This window comes from Falco biarmicus, chromosome 1 (assembly GCF_023638135.1).
Source record: "Falco biarmicus isolate bFalBia1 chromosome 1, bFalBia1.pri, whole genome shotgun sequence".
Lineage (NCBI taxonomy): Eukaryota > Metazoa > Chordata > Aves > Falconiformes > Falconidae > Falco > Falco biarmicus.
The window spans coordinates 74,439,766-74,462,042 of record NC_079288.1 but is presented as its reverse complement, the minus strand read 5'-3'; the positions used below and the strand labels follow the sequence as shown (position 1 = coordinate 74,462,042).

The 22,277-nt window shown below is 36.9% G+C and overlaps 1 long non-coding RNA gene across 1 annotated transcript; it reads right to left on the bottom strand.

Annotated features, from left to right (window-relative positions):
- Positions 1 to 5,954: 5,954 nt before the first annotated feature.
- LOC130148668 (uncharacterized) lies at positions 5,955 to 21,754 on the bottom strand. Its single transcript, XR_008821618.1, has 2 exons — positions 9,821 to 21,754; positions 5,955 to 9,714 (listed from the first exon to the last, which is right to left on the bottom strand). It is a non-coding gene; the product is annotated as an uncharacterized LOC130148668 (long non-coding RNA).
- Positions 21,755 to 22,277: the final 523 nt, after the last annotated feature.

The following is a 22,277-nucleotide window of genomic DNA, read 5'->3' as shown; positions in this document are numbered from 1 at the left end:
CATCTCTCAGTGTGAGAATGAGCATTCTAGAAGAATGCAAAATAGTAAAAATAGTAAGCTAATTCATTATTTATTTTTTTAATATAAAAAAACATTTCAGAATTTTAGAGGTCTTCATTTTTTGGCTATTATGTCAGTGTGTGAGAATACAAGATTCTCACTGAGGTAAGAATGTGTCCATTGCCTCTTGTCCTTTCACTTCGTGAAGGAACTGTACCTCCACCTTCTTTATACCCTTGCATTAGGTATTTGCGCATAGCAGTCAGATCTCCCCTAAGCCTTCTTTTCCTAATGATGAACAAGCACAGCTCTTTCAGCTTCTTCCCATAAACCATGTGCTTAAACTTCCTGTCTATCTTAGTGGCTTATTTCCTCAACCTGCTGCAGCATGTCAACATCTTTCTTACCATAGGGAACCTAAAACTGGATTGCAGAGTACTGCAGATGCAGTCTCACAAGTGTCAAGTAAGTCAGAACTGTCAGTTCCCATAATCTGTTGTCTACACTCTTGATAACACAATCTGGTATGCAGCTGGACTTCTCTGCAAGGGAAAATTTTTGTTCCATTTTCATGTTCATGTTGTGTGTTGCAGAACAGAAACATAAAAAGCCAAACTTCCATGAACTGCACATTTATTTCAGCATAGACCCAAAGCAAAATAAAACAAGACAAAACCCAAAACAAAACAACGCCCCCCCCCCCCATCTTTTATAAACCCTAGACTGCAAGGTGGCTACTCTGTAGGTATAAGATATCTTGCTATTTGCAGACCATTTGAGATGAGTTGAAGTAGATGGTGTGTTTTAAAAACGTCAGATGAAATTTGATGTAACTGAGAGGCTGTGTTTCATGTTTCATGTGTTGGTAGTCTCAAGACAAAATGTCATCTCTTTGTTCATGTCAATTACTTAAGAATAGCTGAACCAAAATCTCTGGGTTAGTCAGTCCAACATGTTATTCTATTCCTGACCACAGCACTAACAAGTTCACTTTTGAGATGCAATCTGAAATAGAAAACCTGAGATACTACAACACCACACAAACATTTTTAGCCCTGTATTTTATGGTACTGCTCAAGGAGTTACGACTTGAAAATGTCAAGTATTAAGTCAAGCCTGAAGCTGAGAGTTGGTCTTGACATAACTCAAGGAATTTGGCTACCAGCAATAAATTCAGTTACAGAATGCCTATCTAATATATTTAAATTCAGTATGTCAACAACCTTAGAATTTACTGCTCAACTTTGAGTACAAATAACATTTAGAATAGCTCACCAGCCTTTTATCATGCCTGTTCACATGGCTGCTCTAGTCTACTCTTTAAATAACTGCCCTATGACTACATTCTTGGCCTCTTTGTGTTTATTATTTAAAATTCATCCAAGAGACAAATCCAAGAGACAGTACAACACTAATTCCTTCTATGTCTGTTTGGCAACTTCCCATTCATTTTCCCTAATAACAAAAAAAGTTATTAAAATTGAGTAACAACCGGTATATTTTCTCTGAACATTTCTTTATTTCTTATATTTGCAATGTTTACACTGTCATCAAGTATCTTTTCTCTAAGTGACTAATATTACACTCTAGAGCTGTAAAGATCAATTATATAGAATATTGCTCTGGGCAAACAAACTTATCCTGAATCTGAGCAAGAAATTAAAAGAGAGTTTTCATAGTATCACGGATTATATATTATACTATCAAATTTTGTGATTATGTGACCCTGAATCTATAGTGTCTTTTTGGCTACCTTTGTTAAAGCCATGTAAATTTTCTTCGGTTTTAACTTGTCTCAATCCAATTATATGCAGATTCTTGTCTTCTGCAAGCTTTGTTATTTACTTGTTTCTTAGATTATTTGTAAATAAACTACATCATTGAATCTTTCCAACACTGTTAACATCTGCTGTGCTAATCACTAACCCTTTCTGCACATAATCTGTCATTACATTACAATGGGAAAGCTGTATCCATTACTCAAAGCAGTTTAATTTCCCAAATATCTTCTCCTAGACTTTTCAAAAATCCAAGTAGAATTTTTTTCCATTCCTTTTTGTACTTTCAGGTGATAATTCTTCAAAAGTCCTAAATAATTAAGAGGGACATTAGTTTCCACTAAGAAAGCCATCTGACTTCAGGAGTAGTTATCTTATTCTACATACTTAAGACTTAGAAACATGATGTCAAATATTTATGCAATACTGAAATAACAGACACAGTTCTGTAATTCTAGAAATCAGCCACATGTCAGATGTGAAAGAAATGTGACTAATGCTTTGGCACTCTGATGTGCTAAAAGATTTTCAAAACAGCTCTGATAGCAGGTTTGCGTGCATCACTTTTAATTCCATTACATTTAGGGTTCATATATTCATAGTAACAGTTGGTAGGCTAGCGTCTTGTTGTAGCAAGATATATTAATGATATATGCAGCCCAGTAAAAAATAATTTTTGCCCTTACTAGTCTGTGGCCTGTGGCTTTTTATTGACCTAGGGGTGCAGGGTCTTAGTACTTATCTGGGCTTGTCTTAGCCCGAGCTGATTTGACCTTGTTTTAGAAGTGTGTAGATGTAGTTGGTAATAAACATCAGCCTTTTCTATTAACTGGGTCAAAGAAATAAGGTTGCTTTCAAGTTCTTTCGAGTAAGGCTCCCCTGTCCCCTTCTTACAGAAGACCAGAGCTGTTGGCTTTAGGACCTAGAGGAGCATTAAAAGAGTGCTAGTAGCATTAGAGAAAAGGGGTAGGTACTAGGAAGGTAGTCTATAAGTTCCTGCAGTATAAAGAGGGTTCTTCTGTAATACTTAGATAATTCAAGACGTATGCATTTGTATAATTTACCTGGGCAAAATATAACTAGATGTTGTCTTTTGATTACATGCTAAAATATCAATTGGACCGACAATAAATTCTTAACTAAGTATCTAAGGTGTGATCCCTTTTTTTTTCTGATAACAGGATTTTAATATAAAACATGAACAAGCTTGTCAAAAGCTCAACATTATGTACATGCCAAGGTTTGAAACCCTAAGTAGTTTCATTCACATTAAAAGGGATAGTTCATGTTCAGTTACACAGGTGCTCAAGTTTGGGCTTTTTAAGTGAGTCTTAACCTCACTCTTGGTGCTAACTCTTAACGGAAAATACACCTCTACTTTTAGCAAGTGCAAAATGTTATTGTACAGGAAGCTGGAGTCTCCCTAATGAGTAGTATCTGAGCTTAATCACTTGATAAAGTGCAAGTGCTGTTTTTCTTCTAATGCCCCAGGAACTCTGTCAGTGAGGTTGCCTCTTTTTATCTTTATTTCTTTATTCTTCTGTCTTTGTTTCAGTTTTTACAGTCTCATTTGCATTCCCTCCCCTGACATCCTTTGATATACAATCATTATAAATCATGGGCAGTTTTGTAAAGTTCAGGTGTTTTTTTCTAAATTATACTACAGTTAATACCTCACTACAAATATTATTTCAGATCCCTTCTGTTTGCCAAGGATGACCTTATTCAATGCTATTGAAATGGTAGGAGCAGAAGGGTATTTTCATCATCAAACAGTCAGAAACAGCCCAAATTACATCACGGTATTGTATCAGTAAGCAAAGCTGCTTTACTGTTATTATGACTGTGATTTTTATTTTGCTGTGGTGACTGAACCCTGCTTGAGGATAAGGGCACAGTTACGTAAAGTACAACGCCAATATACAGTGGATGTTTACACATCTCATGTGACGCACTGTGACCCAACAGCAAAATATGTGCATTGCTTCCTCTGAAGTCATAGGGAAGGAGGGGTTGCAAACCATTTCAGCTATTTTATTTTGTTAGAGGGGCACTTTTTGCTATGAAAAGCAATTTCAGAAGCAAGTATTTTTCATCCTGAGGATGTCAGATGTTTTACATATGCCCAGTTTCTCCCTTGCTTACAAACAACGTTCCAGTGAGGCTATTTGCCAGGCAGATATAAATACTCAAAAAAGACAAGCAGGACTCATGATGGTGAAATTGAGGTTAAATTACAAAGACACTGAGTATCTGCACATGGGATTTAGAATTGGTACACAGTGAGTATGTTGTGGTTGTTGTGGGGGCCGCCTTCTAAGTAAATTGTTGCTATTGTAAGGAAATCCAGTGACGCTGCCGGACATAACATCTCCTTTTTATCAATACTATGTTCGTGTTGTGTTTACACTGTGCACAGAGATCACACTGAACTTAAACAAAGGAAATATGGCAGCATACAGAGCACTGGCTTTAGCAGACTTCTTGTAAATGCTGTTACCCAATCAACCAGGAACAGTTGCTTGTATTGTTGAACTTTTTAGTCTTCAGCTGTTTTAGAAAACTCCCCAGTACTGAAGATTAACTTTCTTCTGTGTCCAAGGGCATCTCATATGACTTCACAGTTCCTAAATATTATTTTTTTTGTGTGAATTCTTCATAATTTGAATGAAACTGCTCTTGTTTTAGCACTAGAGATTATTAAAATGTATTGAAAAATGGGTGTCTGTCTTCAAAATTCTGACCAAAGCCAAAACCTTCATGCAACATCATCATCATAGGCAATCCCGTGTCTGCTTTTCCACACGGGTGTTAAATCTCTGCACTGTGGTGCAGATTTCATGTTCAGTGCTGTTGGGTTCACTCAGCTTGCCTAGTTGTTGGTAGATTTGCTGTGCGCAACACCTGTTAACGTCATGCAGTTTATTTGCTAATTTCTTCTCAGACGGAGTTTCTGGCTCCCAAAAGCCTATGCATTTCAGCAGACTCTTCTCTGTTTTTTGACAAATTGTTGTTAGAAGAAGCAAATGAGGTAAAATATCTTCTAAAACATCACTGATACATTTATCATGCACACTTTAGGAACAGTAATTTTAGATTATAAAGATGTTTCCTAATATTAGGTCCCCAGAGGAATCCAATGACAAAAAGTAAGCTGTGAGAACTTAATTATCTTCTTCCATACCTTCTAATATGAAGGGTTTTGTTTATAATGGAAGACATCAGTGGATCATTTTTTTGACCTGTTTAAGTAATGGCAGAGCTTGAGTATCTCTTTGTAGGGAAAGGGTTTCAGAAAGTTTAAAAGTAAATCAGTGCAGAGGATTATATGTCTACCGCCCCAGGACCTTTCTCTGGTTTTTAATGTTCTTCCTAACTTGAGCAGAAAATAAGAGGTCTGAGATTTCCTGTACAGTGGGAGTATTTGAAATATTGTATTTTAGGAAACTCCAACATAGAGCTCTTAATGTATTTCTGACCACTCTCTGTCAGTGTTATTATGGGTCTCTCTGTAAGGTGGCTGGCATGTGCAGGCAACTCCTACTCAAGACATGAGTAGCCTAGCAGGGAAGCCTGGCAGCCCAGGCAAGTTTGCAGGTAAATCAAGAGTTAAGAGAGATCTGGGCTTTTGGTGAGCTGCCAAAGGAATAGGGAAGTGACAACCTCGCGGTGCAAGTCCCTGAGTTGTCTGCTAGCTGGACTGATGTGAGATGGAGATCTTAATAGTGGAATGACTTCAATATCTGCAACAAACCTTCTCACTGGGAAACTGACAATTTGCTCCAATGACAGTTCTTGAAGGAAGTGTATAATTCTGAGCAACTTCCCTTCTCCCACTCCCCACCTCCCAAAATATTTTTATGCTCCAGGATAAGCTTTTTTCTTAAAAAGTCAAATACTTGGCCTTCTGTATTTTCAAGTGTGTGATCTATATGCTGAACTATTTAGTCTGATGTACAATAAATATTTAATTGTTTATATAAAGTAGAAGATTTTCATGTGGAGGTTGTAAGAAATAACCACTGATGAAATGCCAGTTCCCAGGGAGTTGGAATGAGACAATTGTTCCATGCATTAAAGAAAGAATAAACAGGTCATGTATTTAGAATGTAATATTTTCTATCCTGAGTAGGCCCCCTAACTTTAATGGTCTAAACAGTTCTAAACAACTCTTGCTCAATTTCATAAGTTTATTTTATTCAGAGGTTTGGCATTTTGATTCTTTTTTTCAAGGAATTTTTTTGAAGTGGTTGCTCTTCCTACACCATCCATGGACCACAGCAGACATAGGTGGTAATGGGAGAGGTTTATGCTCTGCATCATGTGCAGTCCCAACACCTTGATCCAGTCCAAGAACTTTGCCTTTGTTGTACAAAAGTTCCTGTTGAAACAGCAAAGTTGAATATATGTATTGACTTCTACAGGTTAATAATTTGCCTGTTTGCACTTTCTGTGTTTTCTGTAGAACTTTGTCCAATAAAAGATTAATTTTTTGAAGGTATTTTTGGGTCAAAACCAGCAAAGACATTGAAGCTTCACAGATTCTCAGGATGCTTAATAATATGGTTGGGTGCTCATGTACTGAGGCTTTTTGCAATGTGTAATTCCATTCAGTAGGAGATTCAGAAGGTTTAAAAAATGTTTCCGCTTTTGAACAAAATAATGACTTTTTTTTTTAGAAAGGAATGTATTGAACTTCTGCCTTTATGAAGAAATGAAAATACAAAGGATCATTTATACAGTTTTCTCAAAAGGAAACTGTTGATGAACTTCCGTAAGCTCCCTGAAAAACACCACAATCCTGGTGGCTTACATATCCCTGGCCACATCCAGCCAGCATTGTTATTCCAATTCTGGGTTCTTCATCCGGTGTGCAAGGGCTAATCCACACACAAAGCTGAGATATTTGTTCATTGCATGTCTCTGCAGAGATGGTGCCAGGTGGTAAATCCACAAAGCTAGCACACCTCTTAATACATAGTAAAACATTTTCTACACTTTGAACAATGCTTTACTATTACATTTGGTCACAATTCTTACTGGTTCTTACAAGCCCCATCTCCATTTAAAGGTACAGTATTCTTTCTTTTCACCCTGCATGTTCTGTGGGGAGGGGGCTTTGTTAGTAGGGGGCTTTTTTTGCTCAAGAGCAGGCCTTGTAGTATGCTAATTGGGACAGTTCATACATGGTTCAAGTAATTGTCTGTTTGGTCTCATTAACCCTTCGGTTCTCCTTGAGCTTATCTTGTTATTTCTTAGTTTGACTTATTTATGGTGTCTATTCCTTTTCCCAAGGCCATACCTTGTCAACTATTTGTAAGGGTTGATTAACATCCTCTGTTTTTCAGATTCTTACTTTTTTCTCATTACGGATATTTACGTATTTTGTTTAAAAGGAAATTATTATTCTATTAGCATGGCAGTCTTGGCTTCACTCAAGTCCCATGAGCAAAAGATTTCCAACTCCATGGCAGGCAGCAATAAAGCCCTACTGTTCATGGCTTTAGTTTTTATTCTGCAATTGTCAGATTTGTGGCTGTGTTTAGCTTGTCTGGCACACTGTTGGGAAGCTCGGTGACCTGCCAGTAAAGTGTGCTGTCCTCTGTAGGAAACCTACCTGCTTCTGTCAAATGGCTCATCACATCCTGTTCTTGTAGAACACTTATACATTGGTATAACAGTCCAATGGAAAAATGTCTAGCTAACTACCAGGAATGGGAAGATCACTGAAAAACATGTTTTGTAGGTGGGATGGGCAGAGCTTCAACTCAGCTCACTTTCCAGTAATTTGCAGGGATAGACACTCACTCAGGGTTACTGTTTTGGTCAGACCAAAACGAAAGAAGCAGAAGTTTTGGACAGAACCCCTAGTGTATGGCCACCTTCAGGCTTAAACAGACTAACAGAGTTTAAATCTCTCACATCTGGAGTTTCAAGGTACCAGGACTCACTGCATTTGTCACCATGAGTGTTCAGCCAGTGGAAGTTAGCTGAGATTTGAGGAATATATTTAACATGTGTTAACTAACATCTTAAAGAAAACTTTGTCCTTCCTGAATATGTTTGTGGTTTTTAGCTATCTGGACAGGACTGGTCCTTCCTCAGTGTGTATATACTCATTGTATGCATGTAAAAACATGGTTAAGTTTATTAGCAGTGGTATTGCTTTTGCAAGGCGCATGAAGAAGCACATTTCTCATAAAATGAGCTTCCTCCAGCTGCTCTGCAGTTCTTGCTTCATCTTCCACTTTCTGAGCTGCAACAGTCAGAGTTATTGTAAATTTGTCACAAATTAACAGGAAATTGTGCTTCCCCTTGCTAATACAAACACTAATGGATCAGGCCAGGTTCTGTGCTGGTGTTAATTGCTCCATCTCTATTTGAAGTCAATGGCACCGAATTATTTCCTGATAACAGAGGACTCAACATTTAATATTTAATTTGACACACAGGCATTGGTTATGTTGAGTTGGAAATCTCATTTGTGAAACTTTGTAGACTTGGGCTGAGATGCTTTGTATGCTAACACTAGAGCTCTTATTTTGTATCCTTTTCTGTGGCTTTCACCACAAAGTGTAACCTCCCATTTCTATTCTAGCCTGACACAGTTTTTGAAAAAAATCAGCAAGTCTTTTGGAAAGGAGGGGGTGTGTCTTTCCCTCAATTCTCCAATCTTCAGATGTAGTTTTCCCCATCACACCTCTGTTTTTAGTTTGCAGTCTTTTGCACTCCTATTCAAATTTTCCATTTTCTTTATTTTCCTCTTTCTTTGATTCTGTTTCAGGATTCTTAACAGCAACAACATTCTCTACTTTGCTGCTGGATGATTAGAGTTTTATTTCTAGTTATTATCTTGCTATGTGAATCATTCTGATAATATGTATCATATAGAATTGCATCTAATAATTTACAATATTTCCATTTCTGCCCCCTCCCTTCTGCCGTCTCTCCATCCATTTTTGTCACAAAGATTCAGAATAGCTTGCTGACAGTACCTTTCTTCTACTTACACATATCCAGTTAGAAGTGTTTGCTTTAAATAGGGCAGGCATTTCACTGATAAATGATTATTGAAGGTATATTTGTTATTTATTACGTGGTGATAAATTAATGAAGAATATATTATTCTGTTTGCTGCCTACATGTGGACCCTTTCTGCCTTTAAAACTGAGATTTAATTATGAAATTCCATTTTATCTGTCAAATTCCTGTAGTTCTTTGAGCCTTCTTTAAAGATTAATAGTTGGCTAATTATAATCATGGTGTTAATATTTTTTTTCTGAAGGTAGTCAAGAACAGTATCTCCATAAGGGTTTGGCTAGGACAGTCTTATCTAGAGCATGGAACTGTCACCTGCTCCATGAAAATGTGCTTGGTTTAAAGAAAAAATGATTAAAAAAAGAAATATTTCCAAGGGGAGATAAAAATTTCCGTTCATTTTAGTGATCTAATCCATAGAAAAGGCCTGCAACCAGTTTTAGTGGCACATGTTATATGAGGATAATGGAGGAGGTCCATGAAGAGAGAATAAACTGCAGTGCAGAGGTGAGGACAGGAGGTTTAAATGACAGTGGGACATAGGCATAGCAATTTTTTAAGTTTGCATTATTTTCAACACAGCATGTTGAACCCATACCTGTAAACATACCCCTAGCATGGCTGAACCCTCTAGTACATGTGGTGATTGGCTTGCTCATGCATCCTGGGTACCTTAGGACACCACCCTGCATATTCAGACTGCTTGGCAGCAGTGAAGTCCAAGAGGTGGATCATGCCAAGTTCATGGTTTTTGCAGGCTGTGCTCAGGAGAAGGCAAGGATCACTATTCCAGAAGCAGTGAGATGCAGAGAGTAGGTTGCATAGTAATGATCCTGGAGAGTTTGCTGCAGCAGGATTCCTGTCTTGTCCTGGAAGGAAAAGGGGCAGAACTTCCAATCTACAGAAATAGAGAAATTATTTTAGTGCACATGACAGGATAGAACTTACTGCATAAGTGGCATATCTGGATTTGTATCTCATATTAAAATGAAACTAATTAATACCTTCATCTGTATCGGAAAGGAAGAGGTGGCCTTTTCTAGAGTATTCTTTTGTCTCAGAATGCTCATGGTTGGTATCAACACAGAGTCTTCTGACATTCACACAAAGCTTTTCAGTTCTGTTGGTGCTTAAGCCTGAGCTGTTGTGTAAATTTTACCTTTGATGATGTGTTCACTACTGAAAGAGGATAAGGACAAAGACAATCAAGTATTTATGGTCTTCCAATATCATCCCATAATGGACACTGAGAGAGTTCATTCATTGCAAGAGTTATAGAGCAGCTCAGACTATTGAACTGCAAAAAGCCTTAAATTATGGACTCGTATATGTTCATACATGATTATGCTCACATAAACATGAACAACTTCAGTAAAATAAATTTCATTTATTGTGACTTCTTCATTTTAACAGTTTATATAATAGCCAAATGAAATGAATCAATGTCTTCTGCCTCAAAATCAAACCACAAAAATTATCTGTTCACTAATGACTAGGATTTCTTCAAAAAAAATACTAGGCCAGATAACCTTTTTACTCTCATGTCTCTTCTTAAGAATTTGGCAAGAGTGTAGGTGAATGCAGACATGAGGTTTGAAGGCACATGTGAGGGAATCATCTTTGTTACTTGACAACTATGGTTATGTGAAGAGGTTAAAACCTGACACATACTAGTGAAGAAGGAGCACAATGCATAAAAGAGAGGTAGCCCTGTCCCAATAATGACAGATTCATCCTTAGATAACCATGTCTTCCTGAGGGAAGCTTACGTATTTTTCCTTATATTTTAAAATTTATGAATTTATGGCCTGCTTGTTTATTTGCAAGTATATTTTTCATCCAGATTCCTGCTTCAAGCCTCGCCTTGTCATTTATGGTCTAATTTTTGAGAAAAATCTATCTTATAACAGTGAATGAAGATTGCTTTATTTTAAAGTTCTTTTTTTCATAGGTGTTATTAAATAAAGTTGCATGTCAATCCTATTGGTCATGAGTTCCTTGAAAGAGGAAACATGAGTACCTCAAACCTTCCATTTTGTAACCCTAGAAAGAAGATGGAGTTGCAAGTAGAGCAGTGAGTTTCTAGGTGAGTTCTATATATTACACAGCGCTGGGAATAGAACAGTCTTCAGTAGAATATTGCTCTTGGGGGAAAAAAGTATCTTTGAAAAATTTATACTTCTTCCCCATTTAAGTCCCTTTTTTTCCTTAATTTTTATTTCTGTTTCTGAATGGCTAGACTTCTCTCCTTTATTATTTTATTATTCACTCCTTGGTTTGGCTGTTCTTTCCATCTCTGAAATGCAGTAAATTTAGAGCACTAGGAAGGGAAATAGGACCTAGTGAAGTGAATTTGGTCAATGACTGTGGTATATCATCCATTGCTTAATCAACCTTAATACAAATGCAAACCTTCAGAAGAATCAGAAAGGATCCTGAGAAACCAAGGGTCAGTGAATCTGGCTTCTGTACTAGACAAATGTGTAGATTTGTACCACATTTTAGGCTACTCAGCTGAATAACCACCCAGACTCTGATATCTTTTTTTATATTAAATAAAGGTTTAGGGTTCTCCCAGAGGTAATGTAAAAATATGAATTTTATAACTTAACCAGTTAAATACACTTTATATTGAGTGATGAGTACCCTGTGTACTAGAGTTAGTAGAGAAATGGTTACATATTATCTGAAGGAAGAGTCACTGGGTAGGGGGAAGTCCTATTTCACATATCTACTAAGTTAACAGCATATCAGTAAGGATGATCAGGTTAATACTGTTGAAATGAAGCTGTCATAGGAAAAAAAGAAAAGTTGCCTCATAGATCAGCAACTGTTTGAAAGTTATGGAACGAAGGGCAGGAGTGTATGCTTGGCTGTGACAATAGAACTGTATATTCTAAGAGATCCTATGTAGCATATTCAGAAAATCCACAAAAGGGATGAATAGGGAAATAATAAAGTTTTTATATGATTTTGAATTATTTAAATTATTTAAATTTAAAACAGACAAATCTGAAGCTGACTGTCAAGAATTGCAGAAAATCCTCATTCTAACTAATTGATAAGAGTGACAAAAATGAAGTGGAATACAGTGCCATAAATGCAAAGCAATGTAAATGAATATAAATAGTCCATGACTGTAAACAGGTAATTAGAGCTAAAACCATTATGAACACCCAAGTTCTTAATTTTTTAGAAAAAGCCTAGCAGAAGAAAGAAGTGAAGCATAAAGAACTTCTCATTAAATGTTTCAGTGCTTAAGAGAGTCTGAAGTGAAACTCGAGTTTCAACTGCATTTCTTTGACTAATCTTAAAGAGGAGTATGCAACATCTTATAGAGATATTGGCAGTTACTCTTCACTGATACAGCCATGAGGCTGGAGAGGAATTTTGCCTCTAATAACAGTTCAGCTTCAAGGACAGAGAAGAAGCTTTTCAAAGCTGCATAAGCAGCAGCTTGGCTCCAAACCTGACTGACCTCCAGTAGTGATGAAGTGCCATATAAACATATGTGTCTGTCTTTACCTCCTTCCCACCAACCACCCACGCACAAACTAGCCTAGTTTCTTATCCACACTGTGTGGGCAGAGAATGGGAAAGCAGCTCCTGGGAACTGCTCCCACTCTCTCCTTGCAAGAAAGGGAGAGTGTTCCTAAGGTGTTCTGACTGCAGCTGCTGAGTACCAAAACAAGACTCTGTCCTGGCAAGAGACTTACCCACCTGCTTCTATCACAAGTGAAAGCCTCGGTCAGATGCCTGGGTGCCAGCACAGCCACAAATATCACCATCTCCTGACAAGACCTGTTATCTTCACTTGTTCACTTCGCTTAATCTTCACATCCACATTTCCATGAGCATGGCTGAGGTTTAGCACTTTCCCTCTTCCCACCTTATCCCCACCAAACTTCAAATAGATGAATTACCTTCCCCTAATAAAACAACTTAGAATTTTGAGTTAAGCATTATCAAAACCTTCTTCAAAGCCATTCACTAGCTTTCTATAATATGAAAACATGGTTTTACCTATCAAAATGTATATATACTGATCTAAAGCTGAGTGAATAATAGTTTTTAAGGTATCTGGAATTTCTGCAAAAAAAAAAACCCATTTCATTTGATCTAAACCAATTGTATTCAACACCAAATACTTCAACTTTACTTCAAGTACTTTTTAAAAGGATGAAATGTTACCAGTAAGATCAAAGGACACTTCAAAACAAAAAACATTTAACAAAAATCAGTGTTTCCATTTTGAAAATATTTTGCGATTTTTCCCAGATATTTTTAGAATGTAGAGATTATCCAATGTTATTAAATATTTTGCTCAGGAAAAGAAAGCAGTGCTTGTAAAATCTCACTATATTTCAAACAGACTCTCTCATCCTCAGAATCTACCATTAATAATAATTTTTAGAAGCTGAGACTTTATTCCAAGTTTCCACCTTGGGGGAGTTTTCTTTTTATCTTGGCATTGCAAACCTTTGAAAAGAAGCATTTCGAAGGGAAGGCATGACAGATCTTTTAAATGGAATATGCAGCTACTGAGCTCCACACTATAATTACTGTCATACTGAAGAAGGTTAAATATTTATGAAGAATGTGCTTTTTATCATCCCGTCTAATTTTTAAACCTGAATTCTGTAATTGCATTGAAATGCCAATAATCAAGAGGGGGTTCTTTCTTGGCAGGCATAAGATTTTTACCAGTCTCATTTATTTGTGAAGCGTGGCCAATGGAGGTACGTAAACAAAGTGGGTTTTTTTCTTTTTGGACCAAAGATAAATTGAAAAGTTCTGCCAAATAACTTCTTAGGCAACGCCTAACTGATTTTTCCTTACAGATTAGAAAATGGGCTTCCCTCCTTTATGTATATTGAGTTTTATGTTTGGTCACTTTGCGAATTTTTTTGCTCCCCAAATCTGGTTAGGCTAAATATCAAAGTAAAAATTAATCTTACATTCTCACTAGTGTAGATTGCCATGTTGAAATCATACAGTAAAATTCTGAAGTTTCATGCCAAAATTTACTATAACAGCAAAATTTACCTGATTCTTGCACTTTAATAAGTTTGTTAAAAATCTGTTCCAAATTCTGCTTTTAACAACGCTATTACAGATAACTTTCACCTTCTTTTACAGTTCTATAATCAAAATACTAGTAAAACAAATAGGTGAAAATATTTCTGTTTAATAACTTGATTGATGCACATCAAGCCTCACCATTTTCATGTGACAGTTTTATGTAAATCAAGCTAGAAGAATTGTCTGAAGAGATTTACTAGGAAACTTATCCTAAATGATGTATAGACTGTGATTTAGTTAATCAGTCTTTTAAAAACTTTCCAACTGTATTATGGTATATTGGTTTGTCATTGGGAAACATTAGGGGAAAAAATCACAGTTATCTAAAATGGGCTCTAGACAGGAATCTGACACCTAAATCTAAGTCGTGATTCAAATTCTGCTCACACAGTAACTGCTTAAACCAAAAGGCATCTAGCTGTTTTCTCATCACTAGATAGTCCCCCAGGTGTGATTCATAAAGTCTTGTCACTTGCACAGGCCAGAATGGACAACCTGGTTCTCACCTATGCTAGGAAGTCAGAAGTGACACACAATAATGCCAAAGTGTTTGGCTTGGCAGAGGAGGAGGAGGAACTTCTTGCTGAATGTCATTCCACCACAGAGCTACTGAACTGGGACCCTGTCAGCATCGCTTCCTAGCTATTTTCCTTAAATAACTAGCTTCTGGAGGAGAAGTGATGGCAGTCTGACTATCTTTTACTTTACAGACTTGGGACTAATACACTTACCCAGTAGGTGATGCTTAAGAAAAAAGGAGTCCTGGGTTTGATTCTTCATTATAGAGCTACGTGTTTATATTTAGTAGGGGCAGGTGGGTGGGGTGGAGGGTAGGAACAAGAGAAACAAAATAAAAGCCAATGCTAAGATCAGAGTATAGGACAAAACTGCTTTCCCTGGAGCCTTTCAGATGACTGGCCTTTGCATTTTGTGCTTTTCTACACAACAGCACAGATTCTGTTGGAGGCATGGGGGGCATGCAGCCACCTGGAGAAGCACTGCATGGCTTTGAACCCATTCAGACTAGAGAGGATCTTCTACTTCACAAAGTATTCTAGTCACGAGGACGGAGGTGGGAGGTTGCTTTAATTGAACTCTAGGTGCCTACTTTTTAGGTGGCAACTAGCTCGACTACCTCAGCAGTAAATGGATAGCACATTCAGGATGTGATTCATCTTATGGAAGAATAACTGTCTAAAGAATGTCAGGTCAGCCAACTCCTCCAAATATTTCCTTCTGTCACTTGGCTGGAAAGGGATCCTGACTTAACTGGCTCAGCCACAGCCATTTAAAGCTACCCATCGGTATGCATAGGAACACCACCGTGCTGCAGCTCTGTTCTGAAAGAAAACAAGTTCTCCTCAGCTGTGTGAAAGGTATGTCCTTGTCCTCACAAGGAGACCTTGCTTCCAGAACTGGAAGGACCATCCCTAGAGTCACAGAGATAAGCACTCCATGGTGAGGTATTTTCTGGTGGGTACTCCAAGCAACATTCTATTAATAGTGCAGGGTCACCCTTCTGAGAGACCTAAGTCTTCTTGTGCATTATACAGGGAACGTAGAGGCCCAAATTCTGGTGTGATTTCCATTCAGTTAAGCGAGGTAAGCTTATATCCTAAGTAGGCCTGGCTTTTCATAGCTTCCAGAAAATATTTTAAGGGCTATAAGCATCTTATTGGTGTCAATAAATTTGAGTCACAAAGCATCGTGTATTTAAAATTAATCTTGCTCTGCTTCATTTGATTAAAATTTAAATAACTACTTAGAACTGAAAAAAATGTATTAATTGGCATTTGCAGGATGCATTTTCTTCTATCCAAGCTATAAAGCTGGAAATATATACTTTGAGAATTTGTTATGAATCTAGTGTTGACTATCTATGACTCCTCAATTCAGTTTTGCTGTTGCTAACCTGAATGCGTAGAGTTAAATCATGGGAAGCGGCAACAACGTTGTTAAAGGAGTGAGAAGGTAGAACAACGGCACAGATAAGGCAGCCTAAAGTATATAACTTCAAAGAATTTCAGATATGAGTGGCTGCTGGGCTATTGGGAGACAAACTGGCTCTGTGCAGGATGGAATGGGGTACTCTTCCTAGGGCTATGCCTGGGTTCAGCAGAGATCTGAAACTTCAAAGACTTTCGAAAAGGGGAGGTGGCATGAATAGATTAGGAAAGGCTATGAGGGATGAATCAATGGAAAGCTGACAGTCAGACTGCAAGAGACATGGGGAAACATCATGTACAGTGAGCCGAGTGGGGTGTTGGGTTTTGTTTTGTTTTGCTTTGTTTTCTTTTGCTTTACCTCCAGGAATGAGGTTAGCTCAGTTCAGGGGAAAATCAAAGCTTTCACACAGTTCTGTAGATGTTCCTACCTTTCAGGAATTCATGTTTTGCTTCTTGTTTTGCAAGGATGATCATTGTGACATCATATAGCTTTAAATCTGTAGATATGTTTGAGAAAATAGTCATGACCAACATCTTACTGTGACTCAGATCAATGCTGGGAGAAGTTAAGCTGTGGAATACCACCCAAGAGAGGTGGAATTAATGTCTAGAACTTTGATGTATATTCAGCAAGATCCAAAAACCCCAGACTTTCAGATATCAGCTGTGACAGTGACATTCATAATTGCTTCTCTAGCATTATGTTAAAAAAATAAATCATAAAATACTGAATTCTTCTAGGGTTCAGATTCAAAAAAGGAAGACTGAGGACTGGCAAGATGATGATAGACAGTTTAGATTGTGTCTGATTTATCCAGAGTGACCTTGTACAGGAGTTAGATCTGTGTTGGATAACACAGAAAACTAAAACATTAAATCGATTAACTTTTATTATCTATTATCTATGAATTTTATTTTTTTATCTATTCTTTATCCAGTAAAAGAGGGTTTCTTGCAAACTTATTTTTCTGCATCCTTTGCTGCTTTGTATCTACAGGTGCATAAAGATTAACTTTGAACTCTGCAGTGTGTTAACAGTATTGTATTGTGTTTATTGCTGATCACCTTCTAGGAGGTGAAAATGGCTTTAACGTGAACACGTGCATTTTTTTGGCTCCTGTAATTCTGAGCAGTTGAAGGGGCAATAAATGTTGAATGAGGTTGCTACATTCAGAAAAGTATAGTCAGAATAAAATTGTTACTGCAACTCTAGTAAGCCAATATTCATTTTGCTTAAAATGTGCTACCCTAGTCTCATTGTTCTTCAGAACAGTTCCAGTGTCCTTGAAACTGTACGCATTATAGGCAAACTGTAGAACATTCAAGGAATTCAGAATAGATAAACCATTACATATGAGTTTCAGCATGTGAATGGAGAGTGGTGTCCCTTTTCTGTCTCTAGCAAGCACCTCATCTGGGCTCTTTAACTCTATTTACATTACTTCAAAAATTACTGATTTGAAAGGCATTGGGAGTTGGTGGCAATTTGGAGTAGTGATAAATGTTAGGATATGATTTAAGGGATCTAATTTACAAGCTCTGGAGAAAAGCCATTTGCTTCCCAAAACATCTTCACAGGGATCCGTAGAGGAAATCCTATTATGTCTCCTTTCCAGAATCCTGATCTAGTTTTATACTTAAGTACTCATGCAATTTTAAAGAGCCTCTGGGTTTTTTTATTCTGTTTTGGAATCCTGACAACATTAATGCAAGCATGTTCTCAATTACACTTAGCAGAAAGTATAGCACAGAAATATTCAGCATTGCATGAGGGGTTTTGCAAGTAAAGCTGTAAAGATTTTTGTTATACATCATCTGGACATCTGAAGTAATGTTGTCAAGGTCTTTCCAATGTTGTGTAAATCCTGTACATGTTTTTTATAGCCAATCAGAAGAGCAGCAATGGAATGTAATTTTTGCAAACAGTACTGTAAAAGCACGACACATTGAACTACTTAGTTTTAGTAAGCAGACATGAGGTACATCTTGCTAGCAAGTGTATAAACTTTTAAATTATTTGATTCCAGTTTATTTAGGAAAAAAAATAATCGTATTCTGATACTCACCCACAGAAGTCAAGCAGAATAGGACTTTATTTATTTATGGGACCATTAACTATAGAACGGTGACTTACATTTCCTATATTTAATCCTCAGAACAGCAAACAACTTACAGCCACATCAGTTCAATTACTCTCAATGATTTAAAGGAACGTTGTTACCTCCTGCAAATGAAATATCAATATAAGCACTTCAAAAATATTGAAAACTTTGATCCTTTCAGCAGTTTATTACTTTATTTAAAAACATTTTATATTGCTGTATTTTATGCATCTGTTTGCTTTCTTTGTTGTCTTTATTGGAAAATAATGTAGTGCTATCTTTAGCTTAACTTAGCTAAACCTGTAAATATCATAAATATAATCATTGACCTCATTGTTGCAGCACCTTTTTCTTCCTGCCTGCTATTTTCTTCTCTTTTTCATGATTTCTACAGAAGCAAGCAGAAGCAGGGCAGTACGGGCCCTTTTGTCCTTATATCAAGGTTCACCTAAAGCTACATTTGCTTTCCTGCATCTTTTTCTTTCCCAGTTGAATAACAAGACAAGTGGCATTAGCATATACTCAGTAAGAACAGCACCACCACATCTCATGGAGACCATATCCCCATGATTTTGAGAGAAAACCACTATTGAGGTATGCAGTAAATAAAGCCATCTCATGAAAGGAATGAATTAAAATGTCAGTTTGTTGTGGGATTAACTACTAATGATCTGATGTTCTGATTTGTGTTAACTTTTACCTTTTCCTCTTGAGCTAACCTACATTTGATCATGTGTCAGGAGAGAGCCCTTTTGAGGACACCTCTTAGCTAGACCAAATTGAGGGAAAATGATTAGATATTCCACAATATTCTGAGGATTTTATAGACAGAGCTGGTTCTCTTTCTTCCATGAACATCTATATGAATTTTATAATAATAAAAAAAGAATAAAAATGCTTAGCGGCTTCACATTTCTTTGTCTTCATATCTAAACTACATTTGGCATCTGAGCATAGTCATGGCCTTGCTCTGGAGTTTATGAAAGTCTTTCCCTGTTCACCACGTCCATCATGTGAGACATCTGTTAGCAGATTAGCATGATCCTTCAGACACGTTTCATTCAATAAAAGGCAGCGGTTGTGGTTGCTGCTGCTTTTCAAACTAGCATTTTAACCTGGACAGTCAGACTGGAAGTCATTGCTTTTTCTCAGAGGTTGTCCATGGAGGCTAAAAAGTTGTTAGGAGATGGTTAATAGGTGCCATTCAAAGAAATGATGACTGTTCTTGCATTCCACACCTCATAAACCAATCTGCAGCTGTCTGCTTTGTCTGATTGCTGAACTGCTTGCCTGCATGAGCAAACTGGCATTTGCCTCAGTAAAAACTCCTGCATATTCTTTTTTTGTTTCCAAGTATAAAATGGAGAGCAGGAAACTGGCATTTTCTTTGCATGAGGCATTCACTTAATACAATAGAAAAGGCGAAAAACCCTGGTAACTTATTTACTGATAGGCAAGCTCCAAGAAGGCCGTAAGAAAAATCTGGTTTCATTCATTAGCTGTCTCTCTCTTATGCTTGAGTTACAGGTGTCAAAATATGTGTAATTTAGTAGACTTTTCTCAGGATATGAAAGAAAAATAACTTGATCTACTACAAATCTTTAGTTTGGGCTGTAGAACACACTATCAATGAACCGTAACTGCTGGGACTGTCTGCACGCTTCTGCTGCATTTAACTTCATTGTCTTTTTTTGTGATAAATTGTAAAGCAACATATCAGGTTAGTAGATTATTGACTGTACTGCTGGAAAATTTGTAGAGTGGGCATGGTTTTAAATTAGCTCTGTAAAAGAGTGAACAAGTCAAATCTGTGCAAGGCAAGTTTACGTAGCATGCATTGGACTGACAGGCAGTAAAAAACTGAAATGTACTTATTTGGGTGGAGGGGATTTTGTGAGACATGAGTTGTTTCCATGAACACTTGGAGTCTAGCTAATTTTTACATGATTTTCTGTTCTTTGAAAGATATTTGGCTCTACTCACCTCTGCTATGAAATTTTAAAGGTTTTTTTTTTTTTTTTCCTGTGATACAGTTTGGTTACTTTAAGAAGGACAGCTAAATAGCCTTGTTATTCTTTTCCAGGATCAGGGAGAGAAGACTTTGGTCTCATTTTAATAAAGTCCTTTACAGTATTTCAGAAGTGCCAAGGGCTTATGAAACAAGCACAGGTAATTTTTGTTTTCTTCAAGAACCCTCTCCAGTCATGAAAAGTATATGATAACAAAGTGTGTTGGCTTTAATGAATCTGTGCTGATTTAAATGGGTTGAGAGTTCTGTTTACCATCTGGAAAAGTCTAGTGTATATCTAATGTCTGTGTATTTTATTTGATGATTTGGGTTTCTTCCATTATTTCACTTCCTATAATAGTAAAACCTTGTGATATGATTGCAATTGTTCCATAGAAAACAGAGCTGAGGTAGGTCATCCCTGCCCTCTGGTTGGTTTTCTTTTTCACTTTTGCCTAAGGAGAAAGCAAGACTTCAGAAAAGGTTCAGCTAAACTACAGACAGCCTATCACCAGAGATGGCACAGACAAAGAAATAATACTCTCTGTATTGAAATGATCTTCCTCTAAGTGTTAGGTGTCTTTAAAGATTAGAAGATTTTATTTTATCACTTCAGTTTGTAGAGATTTAAAATGTAGCTTTTTTTTCTCCATTTGTGAACCCCGTGGTTTTTTTGTTTGGTTATTTTTTTTCTTCAGAATGTAGAGCCCATTTCTCTGTGATGATATTCACACAGCCTTCAGGAGGCTGTCAGAGCCACAGTATTCAAACCCCTACAAAGAATCTGGTACTTATGAAGGTGCTTTCGAAAAGCCCAATGGATACCTTTCTGCATTTCCAGGTACATAAATACCTTTAAAAATATGGCTTTTACCTGCCAACGTCTCACCAGGCAGATTAACAATATATCTATTTCTGGCTGAATATACTGTTGAAAGGCATTGATTTAAAACACTTAATCTTTTTCTTTCTCTTTGGGACCATTGATTAATTCCTCAGCATTTCCATTTTCAGAGAAAGGTAAATAAATACTGCATGGTTTACCAAGTAGGACTCTGGTGGATGTGCTGAAAAATAAGTTCCTGTTTTACCCACACTTCAAAGTCTTCACTGTCCTTATTAAGGGTAGAGGTTTGCATTTGGTTTTCTCAAAAATTAACTTGTCTGCTTTCTTTGTGTGACTTTCAAACATAACTTGAATGTCATTCTCCACTGTAACACTGGTTGCATTTCAGGGGTCTTATAAAATAATTTGAAAGAATTGTATTATATAAGTATGAATTATTATCACTGAACTGTAGATATTTCATGGCAGTGATTGTGACAGTTTGAAAGACGTTTAGTCAAGTAATGGCATATCTGCCATAGGATTAGGAATTAGTATACTGTATTAAAAAATCAAATGTGCTGATTGTAGCCTTTAACTGAACAATGCATAAAAGCAAATGCGATTCCTTGAAATACTTTAGCGATGCATACCACTGATGGGACATAGAGGAATTGACTTCAGCACCTAGGTATTAATTCTACTATGGTGACTTCAGTGGTATCGGGCATTTCTGACTGAAACTCTGAATCCACTGACTACTAGTTCTGTAGAACTGTTAATACCACTCTGTAGCAGAAATCAGAGTTGTACAGATACATGTCTGTAGAGTTTTTTAGAACCATTTCCCACTTGCCAAGTTAAGAGCAAGTTTTCAGAAACTGATTTTGCAGATAGGAAAGGTATTAAATGGTATTTAAAATATTCTAAGTAGAATTCTCCTTCAGAGGTATAAAGTAAGCCTGACATTAAACACAGTAAAAACTACATGTTCACCAGCAAGAGGAAAAAGTAGCCTTCCTGCTCTCAGTACTTCAGAAGATAGGATTGCATGCTGTAGTTTATGTCTGTGGACCTAGAGTATTGTCTCCCTTTCCTCAGATGATTGTACGGAGGACACTAGGTTTAATTAGTGTATTTGAGAGCAGAAGGAGGTATAGTACTGCTTATTAGAAAAATATTTTCCCAAGTATTAGAATTTTGGTTAAACATGATCAAGAATTGTATATTCTTTTAGATTAAGAATTAATGACATTTTTTGTCATTCTTTTTCTGGTTAACTGCACCCGTCACATATTTAACTATAAATACAAAGCTGTGGCACAGATCCCTTGTGAAATTAATGAAAAGGTGGTGCTAAAGGTGTCTCCTTCAAAAACAGGAATTATCTTAGACCCTCTACCCTTTGCTGGCAGACACAAAGAAGTTAAGGATTGTATAGAAAAGTAAACATAACCCATTGAGAGATGAACATTTTGAGAGCTTTGGGGAATTTGC